We start from the raw sequence: 23,541 nt of genomic DNA, 5'->3' as shown, positions 1-23,541 counted from the left end.
CTATGCCAATAAAATGGACACCCTGGAAAATATGGACAGATTCTTAGAAAAGCACAACCTCCCAAGACTGAACCAGGAAGAAATAGAAAATATAAACAGACCAATCACAAGCACTGAAATTGAAACTGTGATTAAAAATCTTCTAACAAACAAAAGCCCAGGACCAGATGGCTTCACAGGTGAATTCTATCAAACATTCAGAGAAGAGCTAACACCTATCCTTCTCAAACTCTTCCAAATATTGCAGAGGGAGGAACACTCCCCAACTCATTCTACAAGGCCACCATCACCCTGATACCAAAACCAGACAAAGATGTCACAAAGAAAGAAAACTACAGGCCAATATCACTGATGAACATAGATGCAAAAATCCTCAACGAAATACTAGCAAACAGAATCCAACAGCACATTAAAAGGATCATACACCACGATCAAGTGGGGTTTATTCCAGGAATGCAAGGATTCTTCAATATACGCAAATCAATCAACGTGATACACCATATTAACAAATTGAAGGAGAAAAACCTTATGGTCATCTCAACAGATGCAGAGAAAGCTTTCAACAAAATTCAACACCCATTTATGATAAAAGCCCTGCAGAAAATAGACATAGAGGGAACTTTCCTCAACATAATAAAGGCCATATATGACAAACCCACAGCCAACATTGTCCTCAATGGTGAAAAACTGAAACCATTTCCACTAAGATCAGGAACAAGATAAGGTTGCCCACTCTCACCACTATTATTCAACATAGTTTTGGAAGTGTTAGCCACAGCAATCAGAGAAGAAAAAGAAATAAAAGGAATCCAAATCAGAAAAGAAGAAGTAGAGTTGTCACTGTTTGCAGATGACATGATACTATACATAGAGAAGCCTAAAGAGGCTACCAGAAAACTACTAGAGCTAATCAATGAATTTGGTAAAGTAGCAGGATACAAAATTAATGCACAGAAATCTCTGGCATTCCTATACACTAATGATGAAGAATCTGAAAGAGAAATTAAGGAAACACTCCCATTTACCATTGCAACAAAAAGAATAAAATACCTAGGAATAAACCTACCTAGGGAGACAAAACACCTGTATGCAGAAAACTATAAGACACTGATGAAAGAAATTAAAGATGATACCAACAGATGGAGAGATATACCATGTTCTTGGATTGGAAGAATCAACATTGTGAAAATGACTCTACTACCCAAAGCAATCTACATATTCAATGCAATCCCTATCAAACTACCAATGGCATTTTTCACACAACTAGAACAAAAAATTTCACAATTTGTATGGAAACACAAAAGACCCCGAGTAGCCAAAGCAATCTTGAGAATGAAAAATGGAGCTGGAGGAATCAGGCTCCCTGGCTTCAGACTATACTACAAAGCTACAGTAATCAAGACAGTTTGGTACTGGCACAAAAACAGAAACATAGATCAATGGAACAGGATAGAAAGCCCAGAGATAAACCCACACACATATGGTCACCTTATTTTTGATAAAGGAGCCAAGAATATACAATGGAGAAAAGACAGCCTCTTCAGTAAGTGGTGTTGGGAAAACTGGACAGCTACCTGAAAAAGAATGAAATTAGAACACTCCCTAACACCATACACAAAAATAAACTCACAATGTATTAAAGACCTAAATGTAAGGCCAGACACTATAAAACGCTTGGAGGAAAACATAGGCAGAACACTCTGTGACATAAATCACAGCAAGATCCTTTTTGACCCAGCTCCTATAGAAATAGAAATAAAAACAAAAATAAACAAATGGGACCTAATGAAACTTAAAAGCTTTTGCACAGCAAGGAAAACAATAAAAAAGATGAATAGACAACCCTCAGAATGGGAGAAAATATTTGCAAATGAAGCAACTGACAAAGGATTAATCTCCAAAATTTACAAGCAGCTCATGCAGCTCAATAACAAAAAAACAAAGCAACCCAATCCAAAAATGGGCAGAAGACCTAAATAGACATTTCTCCAAAGAAGATATACAGATTGCCAATAAACACATGAAAGAATGCTTAACATCATTAATCATTAGAGAAATGCAAATCAAAACTACAATGAGATATCATCTCACACTGGTCAGAATGGCCATCATCAAAAAATCTAGAAACAATAAATGCTGGAGAGGGTGTGGAGAAAAGGGAACACTCTTGCACTGTTGGTGGGAATGCAAATTGATACAGCCACTATGGAGAACAGTATGGAGGTTCCTTAAAAAACTAAAAATAGAACTGCCATATGACCCAGCAATCCCACTACTGGGCATATACCCTGAGAAAACCATAATTCAAAAAGAGTCATGGGGGCTTCCCTGGTGGCGCAGTGGTTGAGAATCTGCCTGCTAATGCAGGGGACACGGGTTCGATCCCTGGTCTGGGAAGATCCCACATGCCACGGAGCAACTAGGCCCGTGAGCCACAACAGCTGAGCCTGCGCGTCTGGAACCTGTGCTCTGCAACAAGAGAGGCCGCAATAGTGAGAGGCCCGCGCACCACGATGAAGAGTGGCCTCCGCTCGCCGCAACTGGAGGAAGCCCTCGCACAGAAACGAAGACCCAACACAGCCAAAAATAAATAAATAAATAAATAATTATTTAAAAAAAAAAAAAAAAAAGAGTCATGTACCAAAATGTTCATTGCAGCTCTATTTACAATAGCCAGGACATGGAAGCAACCTAAGTGTCCATCATCGGATGAATGGATAAAGAAGATGTGGCGCATATATACAATGGAATATTACTCAGCCATAGAAAGAAACGAAATGGAGGTATTTGTAGTGAGGTGGATGGAGTTAGAGTCTGTCATACAGAGTGAAGTAAGTCAGAAAGAGAAAAACAAATACAGTATGCTAATACATATATATATGGAATCTAAGGAAAAAAAAAAAGTCATGAAGAACCTAGTGGCAAGACGGGAATAAAGACACAGACCTACTAGAGAATGGACTTGAGGATTTGGGGATGGGGAAGGGTAAGATGTGACCAAGAGAGAGAGTGGCATGGACATATATACACTACCAAACGTAAAATAGATAGCTAGTGGGAAGCAACCACATAGCACAGGGAGATCAGCTCTGTGCTTTGTGACTACCTAGAGGTGTGTGGTGGGGAGGGCGGGAGGGAGGGAGATGCAAGAGGGAAGAGATATGGGAACATATGTATATGTAAAACTGATGCACTTTGTTATAAAGCAGAAACTAACCCACCATTGTAAAGCAATTATACTCCAATAAAGATGTTAAAAAAAATAATTTAAAAAAAAAAGTAGTCAAAGACATTTGTACAAGTCATAACTGGGAAATTTCCTACAACTGTGAGCAAAGCAACAAAATGAGACTTGAATATGTATTCAGATAGTTACTGATGGAAAAGTGTGGGCAAAAAAAGCAAGAGATGAGATCATAATCGTTTAATTTCCTAAGAAAAGGACATAAGAGAATACACAGTAGAGGTCTTTAAACCCAAAACTCTGGTGGTGACACTGACCTTCCTGAAAGGGCATCCCTCACTCTCAAACACCCCAAAAGGAAATGAACCACAGGGAATGAATCTGTAATCAGGCCACAGGGGAGATTTTAAATATTAAAAGTTGCTTTTCAATTGTTTGTTTGTTTTTGCCTCTGGCAATATCTGTATCTAAAACAAGGAGTCTTGCCCCGTTCGCTATCAAAACAAAACACATAAGCAAAAAAACCCCCCACCACTCTGAGTCTATCTCATTCCATTTTTCCTAAGTAGTTAATGATTTCCAATGCATGGGGTTAGGAGATCTTAGAACTGTTGGGCTACTAGCTCTACCTTCTTTGAGATACCTCTACAAAGCAGATCACTGAGCATTCATCTACCTTAATTGGTGCCTTAGATTTCTTTCTCCTATTGGAATAAATGGGGTTCTGAGCACAAGCAAGAGTCAAAATTCTGGAAAGCATAGGCTCCAGACACCATACACAGCTCTATCAAGAAACTGAGATGATTTTGAAACTGAGATGGATTTTAGCCTGTATGAAATTTATTTTATGAACTACTTATTCTAGCACTAAATAATATCTTCATGCAAATTATGCTTTGCTCTAACCTCTGCATTCTTTATTCTCTGCATAATGAAAACAAATTCCTGAAAATATTCGTTTAATTGGTATAGTACTTCATTCCTTTTGCTGTTTTCACATGTCCCAATGGTGCCTTGTATAGACACACTAAAACTTTATCTGCGAAGTGTAATTTTCCATTGGGATGAACGAGAGATCATTTACATCTGGGTAGTATGTGGTTGCAATAGCACTGGAAAACAAAAGTCAGATCACAAATCCCTTTCTCAAAGGCAAATACAGATCAGTTTCTACTTTTGATTGAGGCAGAAAGCCAAACCTAGAATAAGAGAAGCCATATGTATGTCTGAGAGAAAGTTGCCTACATAAGTAGGGATTTCCCCCAAATAATGAAGTTAACTTTTTGATGGCTTTTGGAGGATGATGAAAATGTAATGGTCAGACTACAAAACTTTAAAAATGTTTTCCAAATATTTGGAGGTAATTTTTTAAAAAGAAGAAACAGCATGATAAAAGGGCCACAGCCTTCATCAAGACTGATTAATACAAAAAGGGCAGCTATGGTATTTAAAGGTTCACCAGTTTCCCTACACTCAAATGCAGATGAAACTTGTTCCCAGATATTTATATCCATGTCCAAAAGAAGAAATATCTCTGACTAAATAGGAGAGAGTCTGTAAAACTGCCCACCCTCATGCCCTTTCTGATTTTCATTTATGCTTAAAGATCATAAAAACAAGTGAGTAATTCTAGAATTACTATCAGAAACTCTCTTTTAGATACATCAGGTCAGTTCAAGAAGACTGATCCTAACATCCCCAGTCTGGGAAGAGTCTAAAGGTCTTCTAAACAAGTGATTCTCAACTGAGAGCAATTTGGTCCCTAAGGAACGTCTGGCATGTCTGGAGACATTTCTGATGGTCACAATTGGAGTGGGGGGGAAGTGCTACTGGCATCTAATAAGCAGAGGCCAGGAATGCTGCAAAACATCATACATTGCACAGGACAGTCCTTGACAAGAAAGAATTAGGGCCCAAAATATTAAGTGCAGAGAATAAGAAACACTGTTTGTAGATCAGTGTCCCCTGGATCAGCCCAATCTGTGAGGAAGAACGATCTTACTGATTTCTGACCTTGGAGGTCCTCATTGTAAGCAGACGTTTAGAGCCATGATCCCCCTGGTTTTGGATGTATTCATCTGGTGGGGTTTCTGTCCCTATCTCTAAGCTGTGTGGTCTTCCTCGTAAGCAATTATTTGGAGACCATTGCCCTACTTCTTCCTTGTAGCAGACCTGTCAGATCCTGACCTGTTGTGGCCTAAAAAGAAAGGCACAAAAGGGAGGCTAGAACTATATAAGCTGATTTATTTGGCTTTTCTCAGCCCACGTAGAATATTCTAAATTAAGAGAAATAACATTTGGAATTTACTTCCACCTCGAGGCCAAGCAGTACGTTTGACCATGACTATAAACAAAAATAAATTTGAAGGATAGTTTGGATATTTAAATTCCACTTCATAGTACACAATTATATGTATGAATTCCCAAACTGATTTACTTAATCAAGGAAATGATTACATAGCATATAACAAAACCCAAAAATATGTTTATATTTTCCTCTACTTGAAAACATTTAAATATGTATTTTTTAAAAATAGTGCAAAGTGGCCAATGTTTTTCTCTTGAGAAGAAAAAAAATATTCTGGGAGAGAATGTACTGCATTAATTTTGGTGTTAAAGTAATGGTGAAAATAGTGTCTGTGTTTGTTTTTTGTCTGTCTGTAACAATCTTCCTTAACAAAATAGTAGATTGGAAACTTTTTGTTGGTTCGCCAATTATTCATTTGAAGTTTGGTCCATGAAACTCCAAATTCTGGAATCACTGTTCTAGTCCAGCCAGCAACAAACACTTCACAACCAAATAATCAGAGTCTTTGCTTAAGCAATTCTAATGGTGAGGAATGTCATATTTGGCCAGTCCTACTGGAAAGTTCTTTATGTTGAGGTGAAACATTATGTTTGTAATCATCTCCTTGCAATTTCTTGGCTATTGTTCTACCCTTCAGGCCACAGAAAACTATCCAAATCCTACTTCTATAAGACAGCAATAGGCAGTGATGCTTATCATGCCCATCCTGAACTCTGTCTTCTCTGAGCCAGGCACATGACACAACTCAAGAGCTCCTCTCATCATTCTGGTCATTGTCCTCTAAACAGCTTCCAGTTTCTATAAAATTGACCAGCATATGCTTTGACTGAAGCAACGTTGAATAGTACTACCATTTTTCTGTTTCTGACATTTCACTCATACCGTTCAGCTTTAGGGCAAATTAGGTTTGTTGGCAGGTTTTAGTAGTATTGATACATGAAATTATAGTCAAATCAAATCAGAGATTTAAATAAATTCTTCTTTGAACCCACATGCCCCCTACTGTGTATATATCCAATTATTGGGGTTTCTATTTGATTTAAGGTTAGGATTTTTAAAAATTTATCTCTCCTATTTTTATCTTGTCATTGTCAGCACATTATTCCACCCTGCTGAGATTTTAAAAAATATTTTTATTATACAATATTTCAAACATATGAAAAATTAGACTAGTGTAATGAAAACCCATGTGCCCAAACTCAGATATAATAAATATTAACATTATTCCATATTTTCCTTTGGTTATTATACTTTTTAGAAAACCAAACATTAAATATAGTTACAGCCCAACTGATGGCTCTGAAAATCCCATCCCCTTCCCTCTCTCCTCAGTAAAACCACTATCCTGAAGGTGCTATGTATCCTTCTCAACACAGATTTATATACCTAATCCTATATATAGAGATAGCTATAGACCATATGTATAGATAAACCTTAAATATATGTTATCATAGAATATAAATCACTCTCTAACTTGGTTTTTTAAATTCAGCTCTTGCTTCTGGTACTTATCCTTGTTGAAACATGAAGTACTAGCTCTTTCGTTTTCACTTTTCCATTTATCCAGTCTCTTATTTTTTCTATTTCAAACAATGCTAGTGTGAGCATCCCTAAACACATCATCTTCTGTCCCTGTATAATAGTTGCTCTAGGACAGACACACAGAAGTAAAGTTTCTGAGTTACAGTTATGTATCATCACTGTTAATAGATATTGTCAAATTGCTTTTTAAATCAATAGTACTAATTTATGTTTCCACTAATAGTGACTGAGAGTTTGTGTTACTCCACGTCCTTGGCAATACTTGGTGTTATGGATTCAATTGTGTCCTCCTCCAAAATTCATTTAAAAAATCATGTTGAAAATTTATGTTGCAGTCTTAACCACCAGTGCCTCAAATGTGACCTTATTTGGAAATAGGCTCATTGCAGATGAAACTAATTAAGATAAGATCATATTGGAGTAGGCTAGGCTCCTAATCCAATGACTGATGTCCTTATAAAAAGAGGAAATTTGGATACAGAGACATACATACAGGGAGAAAGCCATGTAAAGATAAAGGCAGACAGAGATTGGGGTGATGTAACAGATACCGAGGAACACCAAAGATTGCTAGAGAACCACCAGAAGCTAGGAGAAATCATAGAACTGATTCTCCCTCATAGCTCCCTGAAAGAGCCAAACCTACCAACTTGATCTGAGACTTCTAGGCTGCAGAACTATGAACAATAAATTTCTATTGTCCAAACCATGCAGTTGTGATACTTTGTTACACCAGCTCTAGCAAACCAATACACTTGCTATTGCATGACTTTTTAAATGTATTCCAATATGATAGATATAAAAGAGAATCTTATTTTAATTTGCTTTCACTAATGATACTGAGCATATATATATTGCTAATTTGGATTCCCTCTTCAGAAAATTGTCTTTTTAATCTCCTTTGTCTACTTTTTAACTGACTTTCAATTTTGATGATATTTTTACATGAATATTTTAAATTATTCAACAATACTTTTATGAAATAGGTTCTCGGTGTCATAGTTAAAAATGTTTCCTATTCTGAGGTTTTAATATCTTCTATAATTTCTTCTAACAACTTAAAGTTTTGATTTTTACAATTTGTTCTTTAATCTACCTGAACGTGGATTTTGTATATGAAATGAGGTAGCAATTTATTATTTTTTACATTTAGATCATCAATTTCCCAAGAACCATTTATAATTCTCAGTTCTTTTTCATTAATTTGTATTAACACTTCTGTCATAGTACATATTCTTACGTATATATGGCCTTGTTTCTGGGCTCTCTATTCTATTTGTCTGTTCATCTAACTCTATTTTAATACTGTGCTATCTTAACTATTATAGCCATGTAGAAAGTTTTCACTGACGTTAAAGAAAAATTTTACTATCATTTTCTTCTCAATTTCTAATTTCATTGCATTGTCATTAGAAAACATAACTAGCATCATATTGAATATACAGTAGAATATTAAAATGGGTCTCTTTCTATCTATTTTAAAAGAGTCCCTGAGGCCAAGAACAAAATGAAGTACCTATTCTGAAGTGAAGGAGTAAATACCTTTGAAACAGTTGTGAAGTAGCTGGTAACACTCAGCACAAAACCACATCAAGGACAATTATCTTCAGGTTAAAAAGGTAAGGAGGGAAAACTTTCATGGTAAAAATTTTAGAATAGCATTTTTTTCCTCTCCCCCATAGGTTAAAAAAAAAAAGAGAGATGTCCCTTTATGCCTAATGAGGAATTTTAAGAAGCACTGGAGAGCTTGATGCCAGTCTTCTGGAGCTCGAAGAGCAATGCTGCACAAGGAAGGGGACATTTACCACTAGAGGCAGAAGCTAAGTCTGGAGGGAAGAGGTAATAAGCAGCCAGCCAACGAGTCACTGCCTATACCAGAGAGTCATAGCCAAGTGAGGAACCCCTTGGAACTATTCTCAAGAGAAACGTTCAACTCTGAACATCCACTGACCATCAATATGGATGTGGAAAATAGGCATAGGAGGCTTTGAAAAGTTCGCACCTATTCCTGGGTATCTAGAAGGCTGCACACATGTTGAGGGTTGTGTGCATGCTCAGGGCTGTATACATGCTCCAGAAAGACCTGAGAAAGCCCTCTGCAGTTACCTCTGGCTGACCTTGACTTCAAGGAAATAAAGGGTAAGGCAGAGTTGTAAAGTGCCTAGCTGACTGTGGAAAGCTTGTATGAACATGCACACACAGACCCTTGGCAAAGACTGGGAGACGTATTGGTTCCAGGCATTTAAGGAAATCATTGTCCAATCATAATCTGAGCTTCAGCTGAGTAGAGACTTCAGTGATTCCACACAACAAAGATCACAGAATTTACAGAAATAGTTCAGGAACATCACTAAGCAAACAAACATCAACAATGACAAAAAATAGTAACAACAAAGTCTGAGGGAGCAGAAGATTAGATTTTCAAAGTTGTCACATTATTCAAAATGTCCAGTTTTCAACAAAAAATAATTATGGGACATGGAACAAACAAGGAAGTGTTGGTCCATACACAGAAAAACCATCAGTCAGTAGAAACTGTTCCTGAAGACACACAGTTGTTGTACTTAATAGACAAGATTTAATCAACTATTTTAAATATGTCCAAAGAACTAAAGGAATTCTTGCCTCAAGAACTAAAGGAAAGTATGAGAACAACTTCTCACCAGGTAGAGATTATCAATAGAGACAGATTAAAGAGAAATTCTGGAGTTGAAATGTACAATATTTGAAATGAAAATTTCACCAGAGGGACTCGAAAAGGAGATTTGGGCTGGAAGAAGAAAGAATCAATGAACTTGAAGATAGCTCAAGAATAGAACTGAGGAACAGAGGGAAGAAAATGAATACAGCCTCAGAGACCTGTGGGATGCATTCAAGTGTTCCAACATACAAATAACAAAAGGAAAGAGAGAGAAGGGCAAAAGAATATTTGAAGAAATAATGGCTGAACACCCCCTGATTTATGAGAAACATTAATTTACACATCCAAGAAGCTCAACGAACTTCAGGTAGGAGAATCTCAAATACATTCACACCTAGACACATCATGATCAAACTGTTGAAAACCAAAGATAAAGAAGGATTCTTGACATTGAGTAATTATTGAGAAAACTGACATTTTTGCTTTAAATTTTTTCCAAAAGTACTAAACATTGAAAATTCAAATATTCTACAAAAGGCATTATATACAAATGTCAAATTATTATGAATGTTTTAATAATAGGAAACAGTCTGTGTCTCACCCAGTCTGACTTTGGACACCATACAAATACTGATTGAATCTACCTCACTTGACCTTGATAATAAATAGAATCATCTGGAATAGAATCATGTTGATTGCAAAATCTTTTTATCCTCTGTGACAAATGATTCCTACCCAGACCAGTCTTAGTCACAGTGCCAATACTCAGTCATAGATGTCTTCAGAGTATGCATATCCTAGAGTACAAACAAGTCCCAGTCTTACAAACAACCCTCTGCCCTTACTGACAGTGACACAATGAACTTTAAAGGGCCCATAGCAAAATGGACACAGAAGAAGGAGCCAGATACACTGAGAAAAAAATTACAACATAATTTTACAGTTGGTTCTACCCACTAGAAACAGCCACAGAAAAAGTGATAAATTATAAAGAAGAGAAAATCAGCCCATCCATAAGCCCCGCCCCCACCAAAAAAAACCCTCCTGTCATATATTTAGTTAAAAATTAAGCAAAAATTATTCTCAGTGTATTACTTCCTTTATAGGTCCCTTTATAGGTCTTCAATGTCATGTTTCCTTTGTTTTTCTGAACAAATACCATGGATCCCCCTCTATTCAAATATGTATTTGACTTTCTTGCAAATATATTGTATTAGAACTCTCTTTTCAAATAGCATCTTTGTCTTTTGCTAACTTTTCATAAGGACTACCTTCCCCATCCTTGATGAGCATCAGGACATTTTATCTTCCTATCTGAGTGTCAAGAGACTCTCCACCTTTGCTCCAAAGGCAGAGCTTGCAGGGAGTTTGGGGTATAGTCAGATATAGTAGCAAGCCTGTAATTCTGAATTGTTAAGAAGGATTTGGGGGTTATTATCTCTCATTATTCTATTGGCTAGCATATATCAGCTGGGTGTTTTTTCTGTTCCACTTGGCGTTGTCTGGGATCACTTATTTGGGGCTAGAGTTTCCAAGTTGACCTTATTCGCATGTTTGGTATCTTATGAAAGCTGGGCCTCTCTATCTGGAAGGTCAGACTTTTCTAGCTGGTGCCTTAGGCTGTAAGAGAGTGAGTGCAGAAGCTTCCAAGACTCTTAAGGGCTAGGCCTAAATTGGTAGAACATTTCTTCTGTTATATGCTATTAATCAAAGCAAGTTATAGTTCATTTCACTCCAGGAATATAAGGTTGGCTCAATATATGAACATTAATCAATATAATACACCATATTAACAGAATAAAGGATTAAAAACACATTGTCATCTCAATAGATGTAGAAAAGGCATTTGACAAAACCCAACACCCTTTATTATAAAAACACTCAATAAACTAGGAATAGAAGGGAACTTCCTCAACCAGGTAAAGGACATCTATGAAAAACTCACTGCTAACTTCATACTTAGAGATACCAAAAGCCTTTCTCCTAAAATTTTCTCCTAAAATTAGGAACAAGACAAGGATGTCTGCTCTTGCTACACCTATTGAACATTGTGCTGGAGGCTATAGCAAGAGCAATCAGACAAGAAGAAAAAATAAAAGGCATCCAGATTGGCAGAAATTCTTGAAATTCAACAACAAAAGGACAAATAACCCAATGAAAATATGGGCAAAGAAATATTTCTCCAAAGAAGATATACAGAAAACTAACTATTAGGGAAAAGCAAGTCAAAACCACAATGAGATACCACTTGCCACCTACTAGGATGACTGTTATAAAAAAGACCAACAAATAAGTGAAGGTGAAGATGTGCAAACTCTCATGTATTGCTGATGGGAATGAAAAAAAATGCAGCTACTTTCAAAAATAGTTTGACAATCCTTCAAGAAGTTCAACTTAGTTAACTTATAACTCTGCAATTCTACTCCTAGGTATACATCTAAGAAAGATGAAAGGATATATCCTTACAAAAGCTTGTATCCAGATGTTTATAGTAGCCAAAAATTTCATTAAAGCCAAAATGTAGAAACAACCCAAATGTTCAACTGATGAATAAACAAAATATGGTATATCCATACAATGGAATATTATTCAGCTCTAAAAAGAATGAAGTACTGATACATGCTACAACACGGAAGAACCTGGAAGATACTATGCTACGTGAAAGAAGCCAGACATGAGAAACAACATATTGTATAATATCATTTAAATGAAATGTTTAGAATGGGCAAGTCCATAGAGGTGGAGAAAGCAGCTTGGTGGTTGCCAGGGGCTGGGGGTACAGGGCAATGAGTAACTGCTTAATGGGTATAGAGTTTCCTTTGGGGGTGATTAAAATGTTTTAGAACTAGATTGAAGTAGTAGTTTCACAGATATATAGATATACTAAAAACCACCCAACTGTACACTTTAAAAGTGATTTTTATGAAATGTGAATAATATCTCATAAAAAAATGACAATGTAAGCTACCAAATAAAAAGGTGGGAGTAATGTGATTGCCTCAATAAAGACAAAAATTGTTTGAAAAACTTCCAAATTCGAAAAAAAGAAATCACAAACTAGAGTGGAAGGAGACCACCTTAACTTGTTAAAGTTTATATTCACACCCACACACAGAAAACCCAACTATGATAAACAGAACATTTACAGGAAAACTTAAAAGTTACTCCATTTTAAAGAACAAGGATGTCCACCAATAACAGTGTCATTTAACATAGTACCAGAACTCCTGGCCAGTACTATAAAGTATTATAATAATAGCAGCAACAACAACAGTGATGAGGAGTAGGAACTAAGGTGTAACACAAGATATAAAAATGTTGTTTGCAGATAATGTCATCATCTACCTAGACAAACCAACTAAATTAAAAAACAGGAAGAGTAAGAGAGTTCAGCGAGGTTGACAGAGACAAACTCAATATACAAAAACCAATGGCATTCTCTATAACAGCAAAAACAAACTATAAAATACAATACAAATATATCTTTCCAATAGCAACAAAAACTTAAGGTACCTAGGAATTTTCTTTATCAAGAATACACAAAACTTCACTAAAGTATGTAGATAATTACCTGAATAAATGGAGTATATTCTGTTCTGTGGATAAGTCCACCTAGCATTATAAAAATATCAGGGGCTTCCCTGGTGGCGCAGTGGTTGAGAATCTGCCTGCCAATGCAGGGGACACGGGTTCGAGCCCTGGTCTGGGAGGATCCCACATGCCGCGGAGCAACTAGGCCCGTGAGCCACAATTACTGAGCCTGCGCGTCTGGAGCCTGTGCTCCGCAACAAGCGAGGCCGCGATAGTGAGAGGCCCGCGCACCGCGATGAAGAGTGGCCCCCCACTTGCCACAACTATAGAAAGCCCTCGCACAGAAACGAAGACCCAACACAGCCAAAAATAAATAAATAAATAAATTTTAAAAAATATATCAGTTCTCCACAATTTCATCTATAAACTCAACTGAATCCAAAAAAAATCCATTTGGAATATTTAAAGAAAAAGCCAAAAATATTCTAAAATTTACATGAACAAATACAAGTTTGCAAATAACTAAGTTGACCTACATTAAAAAAGCAAAGATGAACACTTGCTTTTCCAGTTATTATAATAACCAGTAAATAGACAAATGGACAGATGGATCAAAAGAGAAAGCTTGGAGACAGACCCATGAACACATAGGAACTTAACACATGATAAAGATGGCATCATACATTAATGTACTAAACAGAAGGAACAGATAATTTATTAGATGGTTTGGGGAAAGTTGGTTCACTATACAGAGAAAAATTCAAATTAGTTCATTTGTTAATATAATTTGCAAAGATGGAATCATGGTTTATAAAATACCTATATGTAAAAGTTAAATTATAAAACTAATTATCGATGATGTGAGAAACTATCTTTGTGACAGTGGAGTGGAAATGAACCTTTTAAACATAATCTTAAAGCTTGGAATATCAGACAAAAATTTTTTAATTGATTAACCTGATTATATCAAAATAATGGCTATTGATTAGGGAACATGATGGCAAAATTAACAATGTCTGAAATCAATCAGAGACTCTTTCAGATGAGAAGTCAGTGAACTTTTTCCATAAAGGGATAGCTAGTAAATATTTTAGGCTTTGTGAGTCATAATCTCTGTCGGAACTAAACTCTAAACTCCATCATTGTAGCATAAAGACAGCAATATACAATACGTAAATGAATGAGCATGGCTACGTTCAATACAACTTTATTTATGGACACTAAAATTTCATTTTATATAATTTTCATGTGTCACAAAGTATTATTATTCTCTTCATTTTTTACCCTATCATTTTAAAATGTAAACTTCATTCTTAGCCTGTTGACTATATGAAAATAGACAGCAAGTCAGTTTTGGGCCAGAGACCAAGATTTGCTGACCCCTGGTCTAGACTGTAAGCGAAGCTTTGCAAATGAACAAGACAAAAGAAGAATAGCAATTCCAAAAAGGCAAAAGGTAAAAGCAAGCAAAATATAAAAAGTGAAATTTAAAAGGCCTCAACCTTTAAATATACTCTCAGACTAACTAATAATGAGAAAAATAAATTAAAATACGATATCATTTTATACCCTTCAGACTGTCAAAAATTAGAAAGCTGGATAAGGCCAAATGTTGGCTGGGATTAGAGACATAGGGATCTTCATGCCTTGCTGGTGGAAGTGCAGACTATGTAACGCTTCTGAGAAATCTGTTAAATTAAGTATATTGATATCCTTCCATCCGGGCATCCTTCTCTTGCCTCTATAAGAAGTAAGTCTGTAAGGCTTGTAAGGGGAAATATATAAGGAAATTTATGCAGATTTGTTGCAGGGAGTTGAACATGATCTGGGTGCCCATTGTTGAGAGAATAAATGGATAAACATGGTAGATACATACATACTACTAATGAGAACCAAGCCAATTTTGAACAACAAAATTGATAGTCATATAAGCACAGTATTTTGTGGAAAAGTGAGAAACAGGTGAAGATGTAATTAATGTTACCATTTATGAAAATTAAAAAACAACAATGTACATAAAACAATTCATATTTCACAGGCATATATACAAACCAAAGGACACCTGCCAAACTAGTTAGAATTGAGTTTGGGATGTGGGAGGGGAACAGGTGGAATAGAAAATGAGGATTAAAAGGAATAAATATATAAATCAAAAAAAGAGAGTAGGGCCTTGCAGGACCATCAGTGATCCTGCACTGTGTATTGAGGTGTGTGATTCACTCAGTCCTTTGCCTCTGAGGTTCAGATAGACATACACAAACAAATAAAAAGCACAAATTACTGAAAACATTATAGTGGGGGATATAACAGATAACTTTCAATCTTTAACAGATGAAGCGCACAAACAAGAAGAGGAAGAAATAAAAGGTTTTTGCATAAATAAATAAAGTTAAATAAAAAGATATAACTAACTTCCTTTCCTACAAAGGAAAGAAAGACTTTCATATTTTGTCAAGGGACATTTGCTAAAATCAATCATCTCTTCAACCTTAAATAAAACCTTTAAATCTATAATTTTCCATAATGTAAAAAAGTTAAACATTAAAACACAATAAAGCAAATCCCAACCATGGGAACTAAAACTTAATTTTCTAACCATAAGAACAAAGAGAAAATCTAAAACAACAGCAGTGACAATTTATAGAATAATAAAAATGATACTACATATCAAAAGGTATAGAATGACAAAGGTACAGTAAAAGTAACTTTATATGCCAAATTAACTACTACAAAGAAATGAAACAAAAAAAAGACTTACACCTAACTACCTATAAAAATAATAAAATTCGTCATTAAGAATTGAAGGAGAGTTTTCCAGACAAGTAAAAGCTAAAGGAGTTCATCACCACTAGACCAGCCTTAAAAGAAATATTAAAGGGACTTTTTAAAGCTGAAATGAAACGTGCTTGCTAAAGAGTAACAGGAAAATATATGAAAGTATAAATCTCACTAGTAAAGGTAAATATATAGTAAAATTCAGAATAATCTAATGTTGTAAAGTAGTACGTTAATCATTTATAAAGTCTAGTATGAAGGTTAAAAGACAAAAGTAGTATATATAACTATAACTACAATGATTAGTTAATGATATACTATATAAAAGGATGTAAATTAAGACATTAAAAACATAAAATGTGTGTGGGGGTAAATATATAGAGCTTTGGGACGCATTCCAACTTAAGTTGTTATTAACTTAAAATAGACTCTTATAAGTTGTTTTACGTGAGTCCCATGTTAACCACAAGGCAAAAACCTATAGTAGATACACAAAGAAAGGAAGCTAAGCATACCACTACAGAACATCACCATCAAAAGGAATACAGCAAGAGAAGAAAGGACAGAGAAACTACAAAACAGCCAGAAAGCAATTAACAAAATGGCAATAAGTATATACCTATCAATAATTACTAAATGTGAATGAACTAAATTTTCAAATCAAAGGACATAGAGTAGCTAAACGGATAAAAATCAAAAGTTAGGCCACAACACAAGTCTTAATAAATTTAAGAAGACTGAAATCCTATCAAGCATCTTTTCTGACCATATTGGTATGAAACTAGAAGTCAATTACAAGAATAAAAGTGGTACCAAATGTAAAATAGATAGCTAGTGGGAAGCAGCTGCATAGCACAGGGAGATCAGCTCGGTGCTTTGTGACCACGTAGAGGGGTGGGAGGGAGGGAAATGCAAGAGGGAAGAGATATGGGAACATATGTATATGTATAACTGATTCACTTTGTTATAAAGCAGAAACTAACACACCATTGTAAAGCAATTATACTCCAATAAAGATGTTAAAAAAAAAGAGACATAATTCTATCGCACACTTAATAGACTAAGATAGAGTGTAAACATAACTTCCATATGCCCTGGGAAACCCCAAAATCCATGTGACTCACTTTTTTGTGATATTCTCTCTATTGCAGTGATCTGGAACCAAAGTCACAAAATCTCCTAAGGTATGCCTGTAGAAGAAAGGAAATAACAAAGTTCAGAAAGGAAATACATGAAATAATAGAGACTAGAAAAAAAAGAAGCAATGCTATTAAGAGCTGATTTTTTGAAAAGTTAAACAAAATTGACAAAACTTCAGCTAAGCTCCCCAAGGAAAAAAAGAGAAAGGACTCAGATAAATAAAATCAGAAATGAAAGAGGAGATGTTGCAACTGATACAAAGAAACAAAGGATCATAAGAGACTACTATGAACAATTATATACCAACAAATTGGACAAACTATAAGAAATGGATAAATTCCTAGAAACACACAATCCACTATGACTGAAGCATGTAGAAATAGAAAATCTGAACACATTTATTACTAAGGAGACTGAATCAGTAATAAAAAGCACCCAACAAACAAAAGTCCAGGAGTAGATGGCTTTACTGGTGAATTCTACCAAACATTTAAAGAAGAATTATTACCAGCCTTTCTCAACAGAAGAGGAGGGAACCCTTTGAAACTCATTTTACAAAGCCAATGTTACCCAGATACCAAAACCAGACAAGGATGACACAAGAAAATTACAGACCAATATCCCTGATGAATATAGATGCAAAACTCCTCAACAAAGTATTAACAAACTGAATTGAACAACATGTTAAAAGCATCCTACACCATGATCAAGTGGGATTTATTCAAAGGATACAAGGATGGTTCAACATCTGCAAATCAGTTAATGTGATATACCACTTTAACAAAATGAAGGATAAAAATCATATGATTGTCTAATAGATGCAGAAAAAGCATTTGACAAAATTCAACAACCATTTATAATAATAGCTCTCAACAAAGTGGGTATAGAGGTAACACACCTCAACATAATAAAGCCGTATACGACAAGCCCACAGCCCATACTCCATGGTGAAAAGCTGAAAGCTTTTCCTCTAAGATCAGGAATGAGACAGGGATGCCCACTCTTACCACTTATTCAACATAGTATTGGGAACTTCACTGGTGGTGCAGTGGTTAAGAATCCATCTGCCAATGCGGGGGACACAGGTTCGAGCCCTGAGCTGGGAAGATCTCACATGCCACAGAGCAACTAAGCCCGTGCGCCACAACTACTGAGCCTGTGCTCTCGAGCCCACGAGCCACAACTACTGAGCCTGTGCACCTAGAGCCCGTGCTCTGCAACAAGAGAAGCCACTGCAGTGAGAAGCCCATGCACCGTGATGAAGAGTAGCCCCCACTTGCTGCAACTAGAGAAAGCCCTCGCACAACAACGAAGACCCAAAATGGCCAAATATAAATAAATTTATAAAAGAATAGTACCGGAAGTCCTAGACAGAGCAATTAGGTAAATAAATAAGTAAAATAAAAGGTATCCCAACTGAAAAGGAAGAAGTAAAACTGTCACTATTTGCAGATGATATAATATATAAAAATCCTAAAGACTCTACCAAAAAAACTATATTAGAATAAATGAATTCAGTAAAGTTGCTGGATACAAAATCTTTATACAAAAACGTGTTGTACTTCTTTATACTAATAACAAACTACGAAAAAGAGAAATTAAGAAAACAATCCCGTTTACAATTGCATCAAAAAAACCCCAAAATACCTAGGAAGAAATGTAACCAAGATGGTGACAGACCTGTACGCAGAAAACTTTAAGACCTTAATGAAAGAAATTGAAGAAGAGAAACAAAAAGATATTTCATGCTCATGAATTAGAAGAATTAATATTGTTAAAACCTTCATATTGCCCAACGAATCTACAGATTCAATGCAATTCCCATCAAAATTCCAATGACATTTTTCACAAAAATAGAACAAACAAACCTAAAATTTGTATGGAACCACAAAGACCCTGATTAGCAAAAACCATCTTGAGAAAGAAGAACAAAGCTGGGGACATCACACTTCCTGATTTCAAACTATATTACAGAGCTATAGTAATCAAAACAGTATGGTATTGCCTTTATACAGACACATAGATCAATGGAACTGAATAGACAGCCCAGAAATAAACTCACATATATATATAACCAATTAATTTATGACAAAATAACCAAGAATATACAATGGTAAAAGGGCAGTCTCTTCAATAAATGTTGTTGGGAAACTGGACAGTCACACGCAAAAGAATGAAACTAGACCATTATCTTACACCACACACAAAAAACTAGCTCAAAATGGATTAAAGACTTGAACAAAGACCTGAAACCATAAAACTAGAAGAAAACATAGGTGATGAGCTATTTGACTTTGGTTTTGGCAACAACTTTTTGCATTTGACGCCAAAAGCAAAGGCAACAAAAGCAAACAACAACAAGTGGAGCTACATCAAATTAAAAAGCTTCTACACAGCAAAAGAAACCATCAACAAAGTGAAAAGGCAACCTACTGAAAGGGAGAAAAATATTTGCAAATCATATATTTGATAACAGGTTAATATCCAAAATGTATTTTTAAAAACTCATTCAACTCAATAGTAAAACAAAACAAAACAAAAAAACACTAGAAAATGATTTAAAAATGGGCAGAGGATATAATTAAGACATTTCTCCAAAGAAGATATACAGAAGGCCAACAGGTACATGAAAAGGTATTCAACATTGTTAATCATCAGAGAAATGCAAATCAAAACCACAATGAGATAGTATCTTGTACCTGTTAGAATGGCTATTATTGAAAAGATGAGAAATAACAAGTGTTGGCAAGGATGCAGAGAAAGGGGAATACTTGTGCACTGTTGGTGGGAATGTAAATTGGTGTAGCTACTATGGAAAACAGTATGGATGTTCCTCAAAAATTAAAAATAGAATTACCATATGATCCACTTCTGGGTACTTAACTGAAAGGAACAGAAATACTAAGTGGAAAAGATATCTGTTCCTCCATGTTCATTGCAGCATAATTTACAATAGCCAATCATGGAAGTAACCTAAGTGTCCAATGATAGATGAATGGATAAGGAGGTTGTGTATGTATATAAAATGGAATATTATTCAGCCATAGAAAAGAAGGAAATCTTGCCATTTGTGACAACATGGATGGACTTTGAGGGCACTGTGTTAAGTGAAATAAGTGAGAAAAAATACAAATACCATGTGACCTCACTTATATGTGGAATCTAAAAAGCAAACAAATAAAATTGGAACTCACAGATACAGAGAAAAGATTGGTGGTGCCAGAGGTTGGGAGGGTGGACAAAATGGGAGGTGGCCAAAGCATACAAACTTCAATTATAAAATAAATAAGTCATGAGTATGTAATGTATAGTATGATGACTATAGTTAATAATAATATATATATGAAAGTTGCTAAGAGTAGATCTTAAAAGTTTTCATCACAAGGAAAAAATTATAACTATGATGATGCATGTTATCTGGACTTATTGTGTTGATCATTTTGCAATATATACAAATATAGATCAGTTTGTTGTACACCTGAAATTAATACATTGTTATATGTCAATTATATCTCAATGAAAAAAAGTCTTAAAATAAATAATAAAAAATGCATAGAATTCAGAAAGAAAAAAGTATAAGGATAAAAACATAAATCTGTTAAGTAACAGAAATAGTAAATATATATAAATATTTATTTATAGAATTTTAGATATATAGAAACATATCTAGAAACAAATTTCTATTCAATTAAGGAGAAAGAAAACATGATTAAAATTAGAAATTATAGCGAGAATAGAAAAACTGATTTGCTAATATAAATTACCAAAATTGACCCAAATGTGAAAGCCAAAAGAACTTAAAAGAAAACTGACTTCATAGTCATCTCATGAAACACTGAAAAAGACAATTGATAAAAATCTCACACTTACTGGTGCTTAATACAACAGTTAAAAGAAATTTCCATTCAAATAGGAATTAGTAAGGATTCCTATTCTGATCTTTACTTCCTTTTTTTATGTTCTAGTCAATTACAATAAGAAATCAGAAAACATAGATGTAACAAAATATAAAAGTGAGAAAAGCCACTTTTATTTCAACAGTTCTCTACTTAGAAACTCAAGGGAATTGGCTGAAAGTTTACTAGAATTGAAATATTACTTGAGTAAAGAATCTGAATAAAAATGTAATATTCACAAGTGAATAATCATTCTTCTAATTTAATGGGAGGAAAATAAGAAAATAAAGGTAACTATAAATGACCTCAATAAGAAACATATTAGGTGTATACAAAATTACAAAATTTTGCTGAAGAATAAAAATTCACATTAAATGATAATGCTAATTACTATATATTTTTCTGTAATAAATTTTTAGGTTACACTCAGAGATAAAAATATATTGAAATTTATCTGGAGTAACAAACATCTAGTTAATATGTGTTTTACAAACAAACAAAAGTATTACAGGGATGTGCCTTGTATAAAATTCAAATTTATTATGGAGTTACAATAATTAAAGTAATATAAACTTAACCCCAAAATCAATCAACAGAAGAATCACTGCACAATAAAATAGAATTGGGTCATTCTATTTGAGTGGAGTTGGAAAAACTTGACTTGTAGAAAATTAGATCACACTGCACCCCCAAATAAATTTCATATTAAAGGCTAAGTATTAAAAGAAAGTGAACTAGGATAAAACATAGGAGAACATTTTTGCAGTGGTTTTGCTACCTGGGCAGAGCCAGGATAAGCGGACTAAAGAAGAAACTCTCCTAGGGCCTCTGGAAAGAAACTTTCCTAGGGCCTCTGGGGTAATATCCAGAAATTGAGCTTGGTTTAGATATGGAGAACTTTCCCACTCATTTCACCATAAATGGGGACTTCTTACCACCTGCACCTGTATTTGTCAGTTTCCACGTGAATACCTCATGTTTTCTTCCAATAACTCATTTCACAAACTTTCCCAGAATACATTGGCCCTGGATATCTACTATGGTGATAGAAAGAATCTCTAGCTAGCCCTTTGGGATTAAGCAAAGGATCTTGCAACAGGACATCAGGGAGAAAACACATCTAATTTTATGAGAAGCTTATTGTTTATGAAATTTTCATAAACAATCTGGCATTTGAGAAACAGTACCTTAAATAAAAGGTAAATTTTGAATATATTGATATGAGAGAAGGATAGCCCATGATGAATAGCAACGAAAAAAAGCAAAGAATTGGGAAAGTTTGGGAACATAGGAGAGGACATAAAGTAATAGAATGGGCAACAAGATTAGTAAATATTAGTTTACTAGGTCTGCCATAGTAAAGTACTACTTACTGAGTAACAGAAATTTATTCTCACTGTTTTGGAGGCTACAAATCTGGGATCAAGTAGATCAAGCAAGGCCATGCTCCCTCTCCAGGCACTAAGGAAAAATCTATTTCAGGCCTTTCTCCTAGCCTCTGGAGATTTGATTACCTCTGTAAAGACCCTATCTCCAAATAAGGTCACATTCTGAGACATTGGGAGTTAAGACTCCAGTATGCCTTTTTTGAGCTGTAGCAGAGGAGACACAATCGACACATTACAATAAGCAACAGATCAGGAAGAACTTTATTTAATGGGCTAATGGAGTAAAGTACTGCTTAACAATACCTTAGGTAACAACATAAGTTAAATGATTTTAGTCCAAGGAAAAAGCAAAAATGAGAGGAAGGGAAATGAATCTAGTTATCAAAAGCAAAAAAGTTAAATGTAATTAATAAAGTCAGAATAATTTAAGCTATTACAATTTACATATGCTTTGTTATTTCTTCTGGAAATTAGGAATTTGTAATTCAGGTCATGGAAGAACTACACCCAAACACAGATTTTAGCAAAAAGAATACTGGAGCTACCAAGAAAAGTTGAACCAACAGCCTACAAAAATGGACCATAATAAAGAAATCTGCTGGAGGATATACAATCCCAGGAACTTTGCATGCGCCAACAATGAACAGCAGATGGTACTAAGTCCAAAGAACATTGGTAAATAAAATGGCCAATGGTTTCAATCAGATGAAAAACTGGAATGTTAACTCCAAATCCTATGTAAACCAGTTTCCAGAGAGAAATTTTTTTCTTTTTAAGTGAAAACATATTTGCATTTTGATTGCACATCTCTTCCAAGGCTTTCAAAGCATTTCTATGCATAAGTGTTTCTGCTTTATGAGTAATGCAGGGCAATTCACTTTTAAGCTCGTATTGTGTTATTGTTTTCATTATAAATGTAGAATGCATATTTCAGGTACATTGCAGTTCCTGGGGTTGGGGGAGCAGTAACTACCATCTATAACAGTGTTTCTATATGCACATGAATATAAAATATGAATACATTCTAAGCTATATAAATATGAACAAACTAGGAAATAATAGACATATAAGCATATCACCATTAAAAAAAAAATCCAGTTCTATACTACTTAAATCTTTTTGCAGAATGTAAAGGG

At 34.9% G+C, this 23,541-nt stretch overlaps 2 long non-coding RNA genes across 2 annotated transcripts in view; one reads left to right on the top strand and one right to left on the bottom strand.

The window, feature by feature from the left end:
* The window catches only part of LOC309647240, a 211,183-nt gene that overhangs the window by 37,810 nt on the left and 149,832 nt on the right, over positions 1-23,541 (bottom strand). The window contains exon 2 of the long non-coding RNA XR_014255882.1: positions 17,106-17,171. This is a non-coding gene — a long non-coding RNA (uncharacterized lncRNA). The remainder of the gene's footprint in view (positions 1-17,105; positions 17,172-23,541) is intronic.
* Positions 1-23,541, top strand: part of LOC309647251 — a 283,202-nt gene that overhangs the window by 214,472 nt on the left and 45,189 nt on the right. The gene's annotated exons all lie outside the window — the stretch shown is intronic.

This window comes from Balaenoptera physalus (assembly GCF_965194825.1).
Source record: "Balaenoptera physalus genome assembly, chromosome: 17".
In the NCBI taxonomy this organism is placed as follows: Eukaryota; Metazoa; Chordata; class Mammalia; order Artiodactyla; family Balaenopteridae; genus Balaenoptera; species Balaenoptera physalus.
Note: the sequence above shows the minus strand (reverse complement) of the source record. Positions and strands in the feature narration are given on the sequence as shown.